The sequence below is a fragment of the Sphaeramia orbicularis genome, chromosome 2 (genome assembly GCF_902148855.1).
Source record: "Sphaeramia orbicularis chromosome 2, fSphaOr1.1, whole genome shotgun sequence".
Classification (NCBI taxonomy): Eukaryota; Metazoa; Chordata; class Actinopteri; order Kurtiformes; family Apogonidae; genus Sphaeramia; species Sphaeramia orbicularis.
Genome location: NC_043958.1, coordinates 25965489 through 25985922, shown reverse-complemented (window position 1 = coordinate 25985922; position 20434 = coordinate 25965489).

Sequence of the window (20434 nt, the reverse complement as noted above, 5' to 3'; positions counted from 1 at the left end):
ATGTTTTTCCTCTAATGTTCTTTCACAGTTGAAGTGGTCCTGTGGTACACCAGGCTCAGATACAGGTCTCACATGTTACAGTTTTCTTGATTGTGTCACTTATGAAATGATCCTAAATTTTGGACCATTTGTTTCTTGCAGCCTCGCTTCAGTCAGCGTCTACTGCTGCTCCTTCTGTTCCAGATCATTAGTGTGCAAGTCCTGTCAGTGCATCAAAGATCTGTGAGAAGTGAGATGTCTTACGCTGAGCTTCTTCAACTGACTGTAGTCAAACATGGTTTAGCATGGGATTGGATACACATGATGACATCACTAATGACCTGTCAACTACTAAACTGGTCGACTTTTTGTCAGTTAGTCAGTGCAGCCCTACCAGACATACAATGAGATTAACAAATAGTAGACAAGTAATAAAGTATCGAGACTTGGTGGGGAACTCCACCAACCACTCCTACTCTCAGCAGCATCGTGTTCCTCCCTGAGCTGAGATCTATGTGGACTGTGATGGTCCTTCAGTCCAGACCTGACCTGATCATATCATCATCTCTGTCCTCCAGGTTGAGGATCTGTAACCTATCAGAAAGAGGCTGCAAAGGTCTGTCCTCAGTTCTCAGATCCCACTCCTGTAGTCTGACACATCTGGACATCAGTACCAACGACCTGGAGGATTCAGGACTGAAGATACTGTCAGATGGACAAAGGAGTCCAGACTGTAAACTGGAGACTCTCAGGTCAGATAAAGTTAGAATCTGAATTCAGTTATTTCAGATCTTTTGGTCCTGAATGAATTTTATTAAATCATGTTCTACTTGTTAAAAATGAAGTTGTGTTTTAGAGCTGCACAATCAAGTCAATCACAAATTGTTATGTCAACCTGTGAGTTAAAAATGGAAAAAGAGAACAATTTAAAGGCCAGGATTTGGGTGGATTATGGGTGTTCCAAATGGAAAATTAGGGAAAAATCATTCAACCACACCTCTGTTCTGTTCTGTTCTGCGGTGATGATTTGAATTTAGTGACACTGAGCAGATGGAGATACTGTGGAAATCATGAAAATGAAAATTCACATTAAAGTGTTATTTACTTTAAAGTTTTGGTATTTTTACTCTAGTTTCAGTCTTCATGTTTAATCTGACATTGTTAAAAGACTAGTCTATTCATTTTCTTTGATAAACATGCAAGCAGACTCAAATTACAATAAAAACAAGAAAAGCACTCAGAGAGCGCAGACCTCCGCCAAGGCAGATCAGTGGGCCCCTGTGGCCCACCCCCCATCCCCACCCCGATCACCACCAAAATTTAATCATTTCTTCCTTGTGCCAGTGTCAACATTTCCTGAAAATTTCATGAAAATCTGTCCATAACTTTTTGAGTTATCCTGCTAACAAACAAACACGCAAACAAACAAACAAGCACGCAAACACACAAAGCAAAGCAATCACAATACCTCCTGAGGTAAAAATGTGTTTTTTGCAACTTTATTTAGATCTGAGCTGTAGTACAAACTGACATCTATGTGGACTGTAATGGTCCTTCATTCCAGACCTGGCCTGATTGTGTCATTATCTGTGCCCTCCAGGTTGAGTATCTGTAACCTGTCAGAGAAAAGCTGTGAAGGTCTGTCCTCAGTTCTCAGATCCCACTCCTTTAGTCTGATACATCTGGACCTCAGCAACATAGACCTGAAGGATTCAGGACTGATGATCCTGTCAAATGGACTAAGGAGTCCAGACTGTAAACTGGAGACTCTCAGGTTTGGATTGTTCAACCAGTGTGAACGATGATGATTAAAACCATGATGTACCTGTAGTGGATCAGTCTGACCTGGTTTTCAGAGCAGCTGTTCAGTGTCTGACATGAAACACATGCATGTTCCTTTTATTTATATAAAACAAACACAGTAACTGTATGAAGATGCATTTTAACCAAATAAGTATACAGGGTGGGGAAGCAAAATTTACAATGTTTTGAGGCAGGGATTGAAAGACAGTGTATGACCAATTAGTTTATTGAAAGTCATGAGAATTTATTTGCCACAAGAAAATGTACATAATAGAAAATGTTTTTATTCTATGTGTCCTCCTTCTTTCTCAATAACTGCCTTCACACGCTTCCTGAAACTTGCGCAAGTGTTCCTCAAATATTCGGGTGACAACTTCTCCCATTCTTCTTTAATAGTATCTTCCAGACTTTCTGGTAATAGTTTTGCTCATAGTCATTCTCTTCTTTCCATTATAAACAGTCTTTATGGACACTCCAACTATTTTTGAAATCTCCTTTGGTGTGACGAGTGCATTCAGCAAATCACACACTCATTGACGTTTGCTTTCCTGATTACTCATATGGGCAAAAGTTTCTGAAAAGGTATGGATAATAGTGTTAGGTATGATTATGACATCAATATATGTTTGGTTTCAAAACAATTGACGTAGTGCCTGCTGAGAAAACACAACTAAATGTTCATTGTAAATTTTGCTTCCCCACCCTGTAAATATACAGCTATTATACAAAGGACAGGAAGTGTCTAAAGTCTGAGGGCTGGACTGTAATTCAAAGCAGTTTGTCAGTTAAAACACAGGAATTGAAGAACCGTTGAATCTTTTATTTGGAGCTGGTGAAGGATGTTAATTTATGCACTTTGTTTTTTGTACCAATATCTGTATCATTTGTGTCTTTATTTGGTCAAAGTCAATCTTCATCCAGTTAAATTTGTCTGAGTAACAATAAAAGATCAGGTCTTTCCAGACTTTGGACAGGGACTGGACTAATCTGAGTCTGTGTTCAGATCTTGTCCTGAACCGAGTCAGTCCAATAGAAACTGGCTCCAGGTAAATCCCATTTGTGCTGAAATCCATCCACAGAATAACTGTGTCCAACAGCTGACGCTGCTTCTTTTCCCTCCTCAGATGATGTGTGATGTTTTGTGTTGCAGACTGTCAGGATGTCTGATCACAGAGGAAGGATGTTCTTCTCTGGTCTCAGCCCTACAGTCCAATCCGTCCCATCTCAGACTGCTAGACCTGAGCTACAACCATCCAGGAGCCTCAGGACAGGAGCTGTGTGCTCTAGTGGAGGATCCACACTGGAGACTGGACACTGTCAGGTATGGACTGAGCTGATGCACACACAGATAATGTGTGACAGAACAGGTGGAGCTGACAGGAACACTGTCACAGCTGATTCCACATCCTTTACTGAAGTTCCAGACTACGGTCCCAGATACAGACGTTCAATAAGGGACTGATAGTAACCATTGACAGGATGTGAACAGAAAAGCAGATCAGAGTGATGTCCATGTTTAATGCTGCTCTGACCCCCCCCCCCCCCCTCCTCCTTTCAGGTTGGAGCCCAGTGGAGTCCAATGGTTGAAACCAGGTCTGAGGAAGTGTAAGTGGATTTCCATTGGATTAAAGAGTAAACACAACCTGAACATACAGTGGGAGCTGGTACCACATTAGAAAACACATCAACTGTCAGTGAAGACAGTGGGTGAGCTGACAGCTGATTGGTCAGGATATGTATCACATGGACACAAATACCCTGAGGAACAAGTCCTCAAAACCTCAGACCATTGGCCAATCACACCTCCTCTGTCTTTATGGATCATTCTAGTGTCGTTCTTGTGCCACTGTCTGATAAAGGTGGAAAACGAACAAAAAACATAGTAAAAAACACAGCTGAGTCGATCAGAATGACTTGATCACAGTAACAAGTTAAACCAAAAAAAAATCACTTCCATAAATATTTATTATCCATTAGTTAAAGGCTGTAATTTTTTTGGATTTTACGGACAACAAGGAAAAAGGGAAAGATTAAATTAAACTAGAAGCACTTGAAGAGCGCAGACCTCCGCCAAGGCAGAGCAGTGGGCCCCTGTGGCCCACCCCCACCCCCGATCACCACCAAAATTTAATCATGTGTTCCTTGTGCCAGAATCAACATTTCCTGAAAATTTCATCCAAATCCGTCCAGAACTTTTTGAGTTATCTTGCACACGGACACAGACAGACAAACCAACGCCAACAAAAACATAACCTTCTTGGAGGAGGTAAAAATCTGTGGAAAGGTCATCGCTAATAACGTTTTTTTTTTTTTTTAATCAGGAAGGTTTTTGACAGTGAAATTTGTCTCCATCATCAATTTACACAAAACCATCAGAACAAAAAACCTGTGTAGGTTTAAAGTGCTATGACGCTGCTACCCATCAGCGGTCTGCACTGGAACACACATTATCAATGTGATCACATGATTAGCATTTATTTATTCACATATTTTTGTGGTAGATTTTCATGGTAACTTCTCGACTTGTTAGTTCATTGAATGAACTACTAGGACTTGTACAACTATCAGCACTTATGTTTAATATCCTACAAACTGAACCAAAATTAACAAAAAATAAAATTAAGTACAGCGAGAACAGCAAAGTTACAAAGGACATCCTATGAATATTCAACAAAATTTCAACATTCTTTTGATTATTTTGTTCACTTTGTTTTATTTTTGCTAATTTTGCTGATTAATTTTGTATTTAGTTTTATTAGTGTCATTAATTTTGTATTTAATATTGTTTTTGTTTCATTTTCATTCATTTTACTGACTGATGATTAATTTTACTGAGTTGTGTCCTCAGTTTTTGTTTATTTTGTTGTGTATTAGTGTTTGTCTTGTAGCACCATGTGAGGTTGTGTAACTGTAGTTTTATATTCCAACTAATTAGGCATCTTTCCTTGTGACTGCACAGCTAGCAGCTAGCTTACAGCTATAAAACACACACATCACCAATACAACATATGGTCATTTGTGTCACAGTAACAGTGTGTGAATCAGGAGAAGCAAACAAGAAGTAATTCTCTAGTCTTTCCCCTAAAGTCAAATCAAGCTGATCACTGATCAATAACTGCAGCTGTTTTGTGCTTTCTTCTGTCCATCAGATTCCTGTGAACTCACCCTGGATCCAAACACAGCGAATGAAAAACTCCTACTGTATGAAAACAACACGAAGGTGTTTCGAGTGGAGGAGGTTCAGTCATATCCTGATCATCAGGACAGATTTAAGGTCTGGCCTCAGGTCATGTGTTCAACTGGTCTGACTGGTCGCTGTTACTGGGAGGTTGAGTGGAATGGATATGTTTCTATAGCAGTGACTTACAGAGGAATCAGAAGGAAAGGAAACAGTAAAGACTGTGTGTTTGGAGGAAATGATCAGTCCTGGAATCTGTTCTGTAGTGAAAGGGATCTTTCTGTCTGGCATAATAACAAAGAAACATGGCTCCCTCCGCCCTTCTCCTCCTCTGGCAGAGTAGGAGTGTATGTGGACTGTCCTGCTGGATCTGTGTCCTTCTACAAAGTCTCCTCTGACAAACTGATCCACATCTACACCTTCAACACCACATTCACTGAACCAGTGTCTGGAGGTTTTGGACTCGGGACTGAATCCTCAGTGTCTCTATGTGAACTGTAGTTGTGTTGTGGAGATGTTGTAAAAGCCATGTTGAGAAATTTATTTTGGTTTGAGTTAGGGCTGTACGATTAATCGATTTTAAATGGAAATCGGATTTTTTAATTAGGACGATTTTTTAAAAAAGGGAAATCGTAAAATCGATTTCATCTCTCTCGTGCCTCCGGGCTGCGCGCTTGCGGGCTACCGTAGGCTCTTCCTCTTATCAGTGACAGCGGTCTGTCACAGAAGTCCGTGTAACGACCGGACTTTAAATGTGTTAATGAGCGCGCAGTACTTATAGCAATGTAAGCCGTGGCTTCACGCACGGATCCCGCAACTGAAATAGAACTGCATGCAGATCATTCATCTTACGTTGTCCCGGATCCATACCGAACCGGGTCCGGGGTTGTGGGGGCATCAGCCTCAGCAGAGGAGCCCACACAGCCCTGTGCCCGCACACATCCACCAGCTCCACAGACAGAATCCCTCCAGCATGTCCTGGGTCGGTCTGTTCCACGCACGGATCCCCCAGTTTAAATAGAACTGCATGGGGATCACTCATGTTGACGTGGTCCACACACGCACGACTGATGCCTGTCACTGACTTACATTGGTATCACTTCTGTGGGCCAGATACCCCAAAAAGAAAGAAAAAGAAAAACATTTTTTTAATAATTAATTTAGTCCTCTTATTTGCTAAATTTTTCATTCACAAATGTAAGTTCTGTTACATAAAATCAAATATTATTTATTTTTTGAAAGATGTTGAACTTTATTTAAAGCTGTTAGATAAATCTGGAAACAAAAAGGCTATAAAAAACATAAGTATTTGCTCTGATTTGGACATTGTATTATAGTGTATTCCCCCTGGCAAACTTGTGTAATTTTATTGTTGTAGACATCGTTTGTATACTCTACTTCATTCAATTAAGATTTAATTAAGAAAAAATAAACTTCTATTGTGGGCTGCTCATGAAAACGACATGCTGACTTCTCTTGTCTTTGTAGTTTTACCCAAAAATTGAAATTGAAAATCGAGTTTTTAGAGGAAAAAATCTGAATTTTTTTTTTTTTTTTTTTTTTTTTGCCAAAATCGTGCAGCCCTAGTTTGAGTTATTGTTTGTTTGCTGGAATATTGTTTTGAGATATGTACATTTATAATACATGTAGGTGGGACTATTACTTAGTTAATCATTGTAAAGTACATTTGTTTAGTAGACCACTAGGTGGAGTGCAACGGAAGTGTGCAGTGTATGTCACAGGACGTGCACATTTTCTCATTAGGGACAGTCTGGTATGGAGAGATACAGTTTTTTCGGACCGACCACCATCAGTTATGACCAGGAAGAGTTTGATTGTTGATGTTGTATTTTTTGTATTCTGACAAGTTCATTAGTAAACCTTTTGAATGAATAGCCTTGTATTTGGGAATTTTGTCACATCAGTCTGTTTTCAAGACACCTGTTCTGTTAGCGACATACAGAGATAGAAGAGGTTGCCACTACATAAAGTCAGAAAAAACTCTGCTTCACTGGCAGAAGACACGCAGCAAACCCACTCTACGAGTGTGAAAAGGATTACTAGGAGTCTGAAGTGGAAACCTTTGGAAAGATCTGAAAGGAAGTTGGAAAAGATGAGCTAAATTTGAAACTATCTTATGCTGACATTAGCTGCTATTGCTTTTCGAAAGCACTGAGTCAAGCAGTAAGAACGTTGTATCGGGTGAATCATGGAAGTGTGGAACCATCTACATGTTTGGATTATCTCTGCACTTTGAAGAATATTAGGACATTAGCATTTGATGTTGAGAGGTTCAACTGTTTAGACATTTGCTAGTGAATTGTGCATTGATTAAAGAAGATGGCAGAAAGTTCTGGAAAGGAATTGACGCCTGAAGAAATTGGCCATTAGAGGGAGCCAAAGCCCACTGAAGGGCATTTCAAGAGAAGCTGCATAGACTAATCATTGGAACTAGGAAAGGCAAATTCTGTCATCTCACAACACAAATGAGAGAAGTTGAGGAGCTCATTGAAAATTATTATGATGTGTGCAGAATGCAAGCTCCTTTGCACAGTATTTCATTTTAAAATAAATAAATTCTGGTGATTATTTTGTTATATTTTTCTTCATGTTGATTATTTTGTTCTCTTTTTCATTTGGAGTTGTCATTACTTATAGGTTATTATGCTATAACACTGCTGCCCATAATGTTATAATAAAGTATTTTTCCTCGTAATGACATGATTGTGATAATGTGATTTATTGTTAATAAAGTGTAACTGGACTATCCAGAATCAATCCCCAGTTGAATTTGTGAAGTTGTCAGGTTCTGTCTCTGTGTTAAAGTCCTGTGGTCGGGATTGAGGAGATAAATCGCACAATAAAAGAGGGTGGTATTTGCACTGGAGGAGAACTCAAGTAATTCAATCAAAGTCCATATATGACTTCTATCAGTGATCAATAGGAACTATGCTGATATCTGAAAACATTGTTATAAACCATTAAAATATGTACCGTTAGAAGGAAAGGCACATTTTTAAAAATCTAAATTTTTCAAAACTGAACAAACTTTATAGACATTGTACCAAGGAAGATACATGTATAATTTAAATTCATTTGACAAATAGTTTCAGGGAAGAAGATGTTTGAAGAAATTGCTAACAAAGATGATGCCTTCACAATAGTTCATATATCAGCATTTTTACAAAGTGAGAGAATTATGGCTAAGGTTGAAAATTACCATTACTTTAAAGTACAGTATTTACAGAATAAACCTATAATGTTTGCAGAAAAGTCATAAAGAGGTGGAAATTTCTGGGGAATAGCCTCCACATCTGCATTAAATTCATCTTTTGGGCTAAAAGTTGGAAAGAATTTGGCACTTTACACATGAAATTTATCCTTTGTACAGTTACATCCATAAACACCTGTTTATTAGTGGGATTACAGTATTTTAGTCATAAAGGCCTGTGAGTGTTATTTCCATCTGTTTCTAGATACTTCAGCATTTTTCAGCAGTAAAATGTCCATTCATTCATGTCCAGAGTTGGTGGAACATGTTGTTTTGTTGCTTAAATGAACAATTTACCAAAAATCTGAGTCTGATTTACATTACATTGACATTGACAGTAAAAAACAAACAAACAAACATTTGGATTCACAACAAAATTCATTATAATCATTATTAAATGGAGTAAAAACCTAATTTCTATCATTCTGTTATTTTTTTATAATGACTCTAATCGAAAGTTTTGTTTTGTTTTGTTTTGTTTTCTCCTAATAGAATAAAAACAAACCCAACATTTAATATATTTCCCCACCGGGCCTGTGTTCTCCACCTGATACTGATCAGAGTCATAACATTACACTTGTCTTTATCAGTTTATTCACAACAGAAAGTGTCAGAACATTGTACATTTCATTTATGTTCAGTTATTCCATCAACAATCCAAACTTAGTGTTTTTACAGCCACGTATGTTGAGAAAAAGTGTTAAATCCTCACAAAAAAACTGCTAATTTTGGACCAAAATATTAAATAGACTAAGATATTTGACTGTTTTGAGAAATTACGGCTTATTTTTAGATCATATGTGCACCAGGTTGTGTTTATGTGTGTGTTTCTTATTTTATTTAACTATTTTTTCACAAACTGTGACTTTCTGTTCTCACACAGATCATGACGTTAATTTCTAATGATGTTTTGCAGATATTTTCTCAAATTTCGCTTTAATGTGCACATGTGACTTTTGAGTTTGATGACACAGTTGTCTCTTTAAGGTAAATCAAGGTCCGTCCCGGTTTAGACCCCGGTCCATGTTAAGGAGACTTGAAAATCTGAAAAAACGAGGAAAAATTGAACTGTATATCACAAAAAAAAGCCAAATATTACCACGTCACAGCTGCCTAGACTTTTAAAAATCGTTTATCAGCTGCAGTTTTTCCACCAAAAAAGGCGTATTAGATGCTTTAAAAGTCAACGAGAGCAAATATTTATCATATTTGATAGAATTCATGTAATAATTGACATTTTTACTGCACATTTTTTTGACTATTAATGCATTATTACTTATGTTAAATAAATAAATAAATAAATAGACACAGGCTACACAAAATATGAGACAAATGAGTGACTGACTGAGCATTGACTCACAGAAAATCCAGATTTACACAACACTGCAGCAAGTACCAACAACTGTCCACTTGCAAAGTTGACAATAATTCGAAGCACAGGCAAACACACAACTGGCGGCAGTGTAGACTACTGACTGCAGAAAGCAAGATTTACAAAACAGACTACTTTAAGAGCATGGACAACTGATAAATAATATTAAAGGAAAGGAACGGACATATGTTTCTTCCAACTAAGGTGATGATGAGTAGACCTGGGCCTATTTATGCCGAGTCTGAGTGAGATTTGATGTGGGATGAGAAATGAATTGGCTCCCTTGTCATTAAAAGACCTTAGCAGATTGACAATAAAAACACTAGAGTTTGTTTTTTGTTTTTTGTGATGAAAACAGTGATGAAATTAGACACTGGCGGGTGAGCCCGTGACAGCTGACAGGGATGTGAGCAGTGCTGTCCATGGTGCTGAAAGGGTTAATGTTGGTCACATATTATTACTTTCTAAACAATGGTGTTTTCCCACAATTTACCATTTATATGTATGTTTTTTTCATTAGGTCAAAAGGAGGCTCTTCACATACTACTTGCCTACTGTCATTTATTTTCACAAACTTTTCAGAAGCATTTCCACCTTTATGTATAGCCTATCTGTTACACTTTATATAGAGGGTAATTTTAGGTAAAATCAGGTCAAACTTAATGTATTCAAGGTATTTGTTAAAAACTACAGCATGAACAACTCAGACTTTCTGTTCTGATTATTTAATAGGTACAATCTACTTTCACATATTTTTCTAAACACATCAGAAAAACATGCAGCAAACAAACAGCAGTGCCAATGTATGCCAGTGAATAAATGTTGAAAACAAAATAAAACTAATAGCCTAACCAACTAATCAAATAAAACGTATGTATACAATGGCTTCCACTACAGGCACATGTATAGAATCACTGACAACATCTGGAGGCTTAGGTACACTAACTTGTATTATAAGTGGATCAAAATGTGTTATGCACGCTTTCATTGATGGATTTTTCATATTTCTTCGTTGCCCGAATTTTCCCAAAGATTTGCCCAAATCTGGGGGGGGGGGCAAAGGTTGTGACTGGGGGGGCATTTCCTCCTTGGTGCCGCCACTGGCAGTCCGAGGTAACACTGATGAAAGCTTTCCTCATTTCCTGAATGTCCAGCTGTTCCACAATGTCTGCATGCACGTGTGTGAGTGTGAAGTGCCTCAGTGAATGATTCAATGACTTTATTTAATTATTTAAATTTTACATTTGGAATGTTTTCTCCTCTGATCCAGAGGGGGGTGCTGCAGCACTCTGCTCACCCTTACTTCCCACAGCCTTGCATGTAGGTGTATGTTTGTTTTGTTCACTAGATCACCCTTTGTCTGTCTCAGGTGTGAAAAAAATGAAAAAGAAGGCAGAAACAGGTGTTTTTTTTTTACACATAGTGCCAAACTCTAGTCAGTCCAGGACAAAGGGACAAAAACACCTTCTTTGTGTGGATAGGATAATGAATATGGAAAGAACATGTTATTAGGTGATCAGTTCATCAGCTCTACTTAAACCACACAAATTAATGGGAAAATGAATAAAAAGGTTTGAGAAACACATGTCTCAAATGAAAAAAAAAAACAAAAAACACTTTTTGTTGTGCGGAAAATGCATGAAAACGCCCTTTTTAATCGCATTGATAATTGAGTTTGCCCAAAAGAGGATATCATGATAAATATGAGTAGGAAATCTTATTAGGTCCGTCAGCTTGCCCCAGGGATGCTGTGGCTTCATATGTAGTTTACCACCACCAGAGTGTGAATGTGTGAGTGAATGAATAATGGATCCATTGTACACGCTTTGAGTATGCGTTCATAGAAAAGCACTATATAAATCTAATCCATAATAATAATAATAATAATAATAATAAAAATAATAATAATAATAACACATTCATTCATTTTCTGAACCCGCTTGAGGGTCACGGGGGTCTCTTGGAGCCTATCCCAGCTACTTATGGGCGAAGGCGGGGTACACCCTGGACATTTCACCAGTTCATCACAGGGCTGAACATATAGAGACAAACAATCACTGTCACGTTCACACCTATGGGCAATTTAGATTAACCAATTAACCTTTCAGTGCATGTCTTTGGATGGCGGGAAGAAGCCAGAGTACCTGAAGAGAATAGCAATAATAACAATAATAATAATAATAATAATAATAAATATTATTATTATTATTAGGTCATGAGTTTAATAACTCTGAGAACATAAACTGACTGAAACCATTGAGAAAAGAAAGACAACGAACATAATGCACTGTGAACTGTGTCAGCCAAGACAGGCCCAAAACATCCAGATCTGTGAGGCTTGGGATGTCAGCATCCAAAACAAAAACTGTCCAGTGGCTTAGCTTTTGGCTTTCGTAGAATGTAATACAGTCATTTAAAAATATCACTTGTTTCTAGGTGGTAATAATATACTGTAATTTATTTGATTCCATTGGTACCTTTCACTGGGTTGGACATATTAGACAGTAGTCCTTGAAGTTGATCTGTTGGGGAGCAGTAAAATGACCAACATAAAGAAGTGGGAGACTTTGACCAGGTCCATAGTGTGTTGGGGACGACTGGGTCAGAGCATCTCCAACTGCAGGTGCTGTTGGTTGTTTCTGGTCTGCAGTGGTCAGTACAAGGGATGTCCGATATTGGCTTTTTTGCCAAAAACCGATATGCCGATATTGTCCAACGCTTAATTTCCAATTCTGATATCTACCGATACCGCTGCCGATATATGTGGGATATTAAACTAATTTTAGGTGACATCACATATCTCCTGTCATGGAATTAACACATCATGCCTAATTTTATTGTGATGCCCCATTGGATGCATTCTCAAATGCAACAAGGCTTTCAAAATGTAAACACTGTCTGTGCAAAGAATACATACTTCAACTTAAGTTGTGGAAAAAATGCCATATTTATTTATTTTCTCTCCCTCCCTCTATGAGTCTATTACACTGTGGCAACTCTACTGAACAATTTTGAAAACTGCACATTTCTTTCAGCTACAAACAATGCTTCATTTACGCGTCGGTAAATGCCGGCAAAATCAAGGCATTATTTTATCGGTTTTAATGATAGGCAAAAAAACCGATAACGATATTCACCGATATTACATTTTTATGCCAATATTGGGCCGATAATATCAGTGGGCCGATATTATCGGACATCCCAAGTCAGTACCAACCAAAAATGGACTAAGGAAGGATATCTCAACCTCAGGACCATTGATCATCTGTGTGAGGTGTTGGATGAATAAACCCAATCCATGGTCCACCTCTGTACTTCCAGGACTTCAGAGTTCTACTGCTAACGTCTTGGTCCAGATACCACACACACCTGCAGTGGTCTGGTGGAGTCCAAGTCTCGGGTCAGAGCTGTTTTGTGGAAAAAGAGGAAACCTACATATTATTAAACAGGTGGTAATAATGTTCTGCTCACATAGATACTGGATTGGTTCAGATCCGGTTGTTCTTTAGATACTTTTAGCAGGTTCTAAACACTTTACATTGGGAATGAACAACAACTTCTGGAGATGATCTGACCATCACAATTCCTCCCTTGTCAAAATCACTTATGTCCTTATGTTGCCCATTTTGCTGTTTCTAACACATCAATTTTGAGATCTACTCGTTCACTTGCTGCAATACATATCCCACCCACTGACAGGTCCCACTGGGATGAAATAATCAAAATTAATAATACTTTTTTGGTTTGTAACCCTTTTAGGACGATTGTGTCTCTGGTGACGCATTTTTACATCCACCATCATCCAATTTATCGTAACTCCTGAGCTTTTGATGCTATTGAGAAAATCCAAATATCATCTGAAAGCTGAGATTGGGAGCTTTGTTTTGTTAATGCATTAGGACAGAGGACCACACAGGCTGAGAAGGAAGAATGGAAATGGGAGGAGCAGAGTGCATTCAGCGAGAGGGCGATGGAACATTTTTATTACTTTTAGCAATGTTTTAATGAGGTTTTAGTGATGTTTCTGTGCTGAATTCTTGTAAATAATTGTATATAATAGAGATAGTGCTGTTTTACAGTGTTTCCGTCCAGTTTTGCTGATTTTTTTTCACTGTTTTTATCTGTATTTTTGCAGTTTATATAGTTCATTGATGAATGACTAGAAACAATGAAAAATAAGAAGCTGGAACATGGACACAGAATGATCTAGGTGAACAAAAATGTCTGAGCACATGTAAAATAGTTGAGTCCATTTCTATAATCTCATAAAATTTCATTATGAACATTTACAGTAGTTTTTCATTGTAAACATAAAAATTCAAATGTTATTTTTTGTTTTTATTTTTGTTGCTATAACACGTTGTTTTAAATATTTATTACATATAATAATGATAACACTGGGTTACAAAAAAATGTTTTTTGCAAGTTGTCTGGGTTTTTTCAACTGAATTAGGACCATTTTGCACCACTAAATCCAAAAATGACATCTGTTTTTCTCAATCAGGTCAGGGTTTTTTTGTTAATTTGATTTTGAAAAATTTGATCTTCTCACAAAATATAATAATAAATACCAAAATAAGATTGGTAAGCACACTTTATGAAACTTGTGACTTGATTCCTGTTAGGTACAATGGTGTATTCACTGCAGATGTAGCAGAATACGTCAGGCTTATTTTTGCAAGATCTTCTAGTTGAAGCCATTTCATTCACCTGTAATATTAAAAAAAAAAAAAAAAACAATCATAAATTGGCAAAAGCAAAATCTTCAGAACTCGTTTATTGCAAGAAATATGAAAGAATTTTGTATCATATGATGTGGAAATGCCCATAAATGTAAGCAAAAATGTTAAAAAGCCAATATGCAGCATAGTTCAGAAAGTTGATCTGATTGAGCAAAATGAATGTGATTTTTGGATTCAGCACACCAAAATTATCCTAAATCAGCTCAAAAAACTTAAACAATAAATTTGTTGTTGACCAGTGTAATTAATGGACAGATATTGAAAGTTAAGTTCTTCCTGAAAAAAGGTGCAAATGAATTGGTAAAAAAAAATAAATAAATAAAATTCTGACACTTTTATTGCAAAAATGACAAAGAAATCTAGGCGGCCTGTTACAATAGTATTCATTAAAGGGTTAATTTCTAATCATTTCTTAACCTCTCTTTTTAATGTACATCCTCTTCTACATCTGAACATCCGCACTGACAAGAAACCCTTTGTTGTTGTTTTGCTACAAGTTGTTCGCGTGTAAACTTTATCTTTCCCTTTCTTGCACAGAGGAAGTGGTCATCAGACTTAAAAGTCCCTACTCTGTGAATTGTTCTTTAGTGGCAAGAAAATGTATGCGAACGCTTTGACGTTTTGACATAGTATGTCCTTGTGTCATATGTGCTCCAATATGCATCTGTGCCACAAGTACAGACAAAAATAATGTATTTAGCCCTTTAGGGCACTCATAGAAATGCTCTGAAATTCAAAATGTCAACGTTAGTGTGTTATTGGAGGACATAACAAAACTTTATTACCTTTGGCAAATTTCTCTAAATGTTTTATTGTTATACAGAAAATCAAAGTCAATGAAGTTGCCATATTTGGTTCCTAACTGACAAAAATAAATAAAAAAATAAATAAATGTATAAGTTTTTTTTAAATCCAAGAAGTAAATATAACAAATACAAAAAAACATATGTAAGGTGAAAGGAACATGTATTTTACAACATTAGAACACCACTTTTAGAACATTACAACAACATACGTGCATGTATTTGGAAATTACCCAAAATAGTGACTTGTCCGATAAAGGGTTAACCTGAAACAACATGAACAATTATAACAGTACTCTTCGTTTGTCATCACTTTATGTTCACACACTGTGTTCAACTAAGCATATAATTATGCAGTTCATTTACATCTTCAGAATTTACATACTTGTCCTTATCAAAGTTTGACACCTGTGGAGTTACAGTATGATTCAGCCTTTAAAAATAACAGTCTCTTTAACAGTTAATGGAAATGATTGAACTGTTTCTGTTAAAGCAAGTCACGGCAGGTTTATTTATACAGCACATTTCATGTACAAGATAATTCAGAGTGCTTTACATGCAGTGGAGGGGATACGTGCAGGGGAGGGAATAAAAAGTGTAGGCATAAAAACCAAAATAAACTCAGATAAAAACTTAATGCTTAAAAGAAACAGCGCAGATCTGAACTTCTGAAGAAGAACTCTGTTCAAATGCAGCTGAGAACAAGTGGGTTTTTAACCTGGATTTAAATAAACTGTTTCAGCTGATTTGAGGTTTTCTGGAAGTTTATTCTAGACATGTGGAGCATAGAAGCTGAACACAGCGTCTCCGTGTCTGATGTTGACTCTGGGAACTGACAAAAGACTGGATCCACATGACCTGAGGGGTCTGGTAGGTTCAAATAAGTTCAAAGCAACTACTTCAACAGCTTTATGTGGTAACGCCTACATTTTCCACAGCAGTCACATATTTTTGAGCCAAATTTTTTTAGACTATGTTTTGCCCGTAGCTGATGCCAAAATGTTCTTATATACATACATACATACATACATACATACATGCATGCATGCATATGTACATACAGACATACATACATACAAAGATGTACAGTAATAGGAAGTAATTCAACTGTTGCATCTGTGTAGCTTTATAACTTCTTTTGTTGATGGTACCAGGAAATGTATTCTCCCCTTTGGAGGTTTTCCCCTTTTGTTTGTGGAACGCTCCATATATATATATATATATTTTTTTTTACAAGAATTAAAAAAAAAAAAAAAACCTTTCCCACAAACAATTACAGTAAAAGGGCCAAAAATCTAATTCTTGGCATCATTTGGTCCATATATAAGATATATGAAAGTAGGACTGTGGCTTTACGGCTTACATGAGAACAACCTGTGTGTCACACTCTAGTGTCATGTGACATGTGGTACCTGGTGGATTGGACAGGTACTTCCCAGATGCAATTACTATCACATGTTACATTGGTGACTGCCATACAATCTTTAAAATCATCTTAATAACATAATAATTACTGCATCATATCAGTTTATCAGCGTTTGACTTAGATATGTTTCCATGCAACATATGAGGGTTGATGTGCCAGAAGTATATGATTCATTAAAACATTGCAAAGTCATTAATCTTATCATTAAATGAGGAAGTGACTTGAACTCCAATAACCACAGCAGAAGCAGTTAGGTTCTTTCCAAACATATGATAAACTTACCAGGAATAATGCTAAAGTGCTAATAAGTGTTTCCCCTGTTTCTGATTTTGTAAACATTTCTCAAGACAGCAAAAGATGACTATCATTTGTCACTCTGCCAACCAGTACAGGCTACATGAGGCTTCAAAATAGAGACTCAAACAGTAATTAAAAAAAAATAAATAAAAAAAAAACACCTTGTGATAAACAGATGACCAGGTGTCAGCTGCCATATGATCCCTTGTTATGTTCTTGTTATGCTGGGATGTATCCAATGAAAACAGCACATCCTCATTCCTTCACAACAACAAAGCAGTAAATAAAAAAAAACAAAAAAACACCACATGACTGTTGCATGGCTTGGTTAGGTTCAGGCACAAAAACAACATGGTAAGGAATGGAAAGATGGTCAGAAAACGACTAAAAGACTAAATAAGAAAGGTAAAAGGTAAACAAAACACAAATGAAAACAGCATTTAAGTCCATATTTCATTCATCGTCTCTGACTAACATGACTTTACATCTTTTCTTTCTTCACTTATTCATTTTAAGTCCTATTACATATGATTCCTCATATAATAATAATGGAATGAATTTCTTTAACATTTTTCAACATTATTGATCCATTATTCATTCGCTCTCACATTCTCACTCTGGTGCTGATAAACTACATTTATATCCTCAGCTACCCCGGAGCAGACTGACGGAAGTGTGGCTGCCAATTCACGCCAAACCGACTACCACCAAACATTCATACGCCTTCATACACCAGTGTGAGTGACACCGGAGGTGGGTGAAGTGCCTTGCCCAAGGACACAACAGCACACGACTGGGACAGACCAAGATTCGAACCCCCAACCCTTCCATTTTTGGACGACCCGCTCTACCGTCTGAGCCATTGTCCCCCCATGATTGTTATGTTCAAAAAGGAATAGTAACCTCTTATACCTGAATATCTAAATACTAAATGTACATGTGCACTGTTAGGCTGCGTCTTTCTTTTTTTTTTTCTTTGCAATGTGATTATGAATACTACTTTTTTTGTATACATATATGCGTATTTGTGCTTAGTTTTCTCTTTCTTATTTCCTAGAGGTGTGATTACCTATGTGTACACACTTGTTAATATCATTATTATTATCCATTTTTTACTTATTTATTTACTTTATTTACATTACTTTTTCTTCCTTTCAGTGAGCATTATTGATACCTTTTTTCTTTGCAAAAAAAAAAAAAGAGAACGGCGTACTTTGTACCATTGATGTTCTGTGTTGTATCGTATGAGACTCTTCTGAAAAAAATAAAAAATAAAAAATAAAATAATTAAAAAAAAAAAGACTTTGAACTGAATTGTCCTTTGGGCATTAATAAAGTAGTCTGAATCTGAATCTGAATCTGAATCTGATTCTCATTCTGATTCTGAATCTGAATGTGAATGTGAATGTTATGTTGGGATGTATCCAATGAAAACAACATGTCCTCATTCCTTAGCATCAGCAGAGCAGTAGAAAAACAAAAACACCACGTGACTGCTGCATGGCTTGGTTAGGTTCAGGCACAAAAACAACATGGTAAAGAATGAAAAGACTGTCAGAAAACAACTAAAAGACTAAATAAGAAAGGTAAAAGGTACACGAAACAAAAACAAAAACAGCATTTAAGTCCATATTTCATTAATCATCTATTGACATGACTTTACACACAGCAAAAATTGGAGAGTTGAAATTTCAGGGTTAAACATTTGAGAGTCAATTTTCACTCTCAAAGTGTAGTTTTAACTCACTGTGAGTTAAATGTCACTCAGAGTTGGGGTTAATGAAAAGAGTTAGTCAAACCTGTGGAAATTAACTCAGCAGAAGTGTTGTTTTGCTTCTCTCCAGTGTTAATTTGCCTGGCCCCTGCATTTCAAACCAGGTGAACCTGTGCAATTTCTATCAGATTGTCACTGTCAGAGAGAAAAAAGAGGAAAAATACATTTTCTAAAAAAAAAAAAAAAAAAAAAAAATGCATCAGCTTTCTTTGAATCATTCTGTTCACATTGAATTTTAAGTCATTTTTGATGGATTCACTTTTTTTATGATTAAAATTAACACTGCTTTCAGAGTGAAAATTAAGTCAAATGAGTGTTATTTTTGTTACTTTCATGGTGTTAATTTAACTCTGTTTGAGTTAAAGGAGAAACTCTGACAGTGTAAATAATAAATCCATATGGGTTCATTTAACCCAGGTCGGTGAGATTATGATGACATGTGTCAAAGTTACCTGCTGGTGTGTGGGTAAATGTCAGGAATTGTAAAACGCTTTGGGCACCATGAAGGTGTAGAAAATGCACTATATAAGTTCAGTCCATTTACCATTTATGAACTCTGGTGAGTGTTGGGAGTTAAATCAGTCAGTGTTAAGTTAACTCAGGTTTCTGAGTTAAAAAGGCAACTCTGATATAGTGTTAAATAATTAACTCCAATGAAAATGTTAATTTAACTCTGTAAAGTGTGGACCTATATAAACTCTGAAAAAGAGTTAAAATCAACTCTGTGGGAGTTGATTCAACTCTCCAATTTTTGCTGTTCATCTTTTATTTCTACACTTATTAATTTTAAGTCCTATTACACACACACACACACACACACACACACACACAATGTTAGAAGAATCCTTTAGTTATGATGGTTTAAACATTTTTTACAGTAGACTATATATATCAATATAACCAGAGGCTCAATTCACCTGGGAAAGAAATATCTGGTTTAGCAGTTTTACAGCTGCGTGTACTTGCACTACAGTAAAGTTTGTCTCATATCATGAATGACACGAACGATAAATGACTGTAAACAGTCATGCACTGCACTTACTGTAATGAACTTGACACTTTGTCATGTGGGACACTCCCCGTTTCCTCTTCATCACAACAAATCACAGAGGGCAGGATTAAGTGTCACATAGATGAGGGCATCCTTTTACCAAAAACCAGAAAAGAACAGTGACAGGATTGTGTAATATTTTTTGTGACATGAAACATGATTAAAAAGAATTGATTCCATCCTGCTCAAGAAAAGACTTGCAAAATACCAAGCCTGGGAACGTAGTTAAATACAGCTGTAGGAATGACTTAAAAAAAATTTTTTAGATCCCCTGAGAGCATATAAAAACCTTATTACGTTAGTGGACATGAGGACTTCCCTTTTCTGGGGCTTTTAGACCACTGAGAATACTGCACTAATAAATACCGTCAGCTCTGTGGTAAGTTCAGACTGTTTACTGGACTTTGCTTTTTACAGTATGATAAATGGAACTGGAATATTGAATTTTAAAAGTGACCTCATTTCTTATGGTACATTCTGTTTCATATGTTGTCTCACTAATAATATTCCAGTAATAATAATATGCCACTTATTGAAAATATCCTTTCAATACTCTAAATGTGGAGGTGTAGCTTTATAAGTGCATTCATGGGTGTAGATTTTGAAGTGGAGACTCAGGATTCTCTATATTTGCATTCACCCCAGAAACATCAAAACATGTATTTTACTTTTGCTATAACAAAACCGATCTGTATCTGCTTTTTATCTGAATTATGAGCTCATACAAACACTGAATAT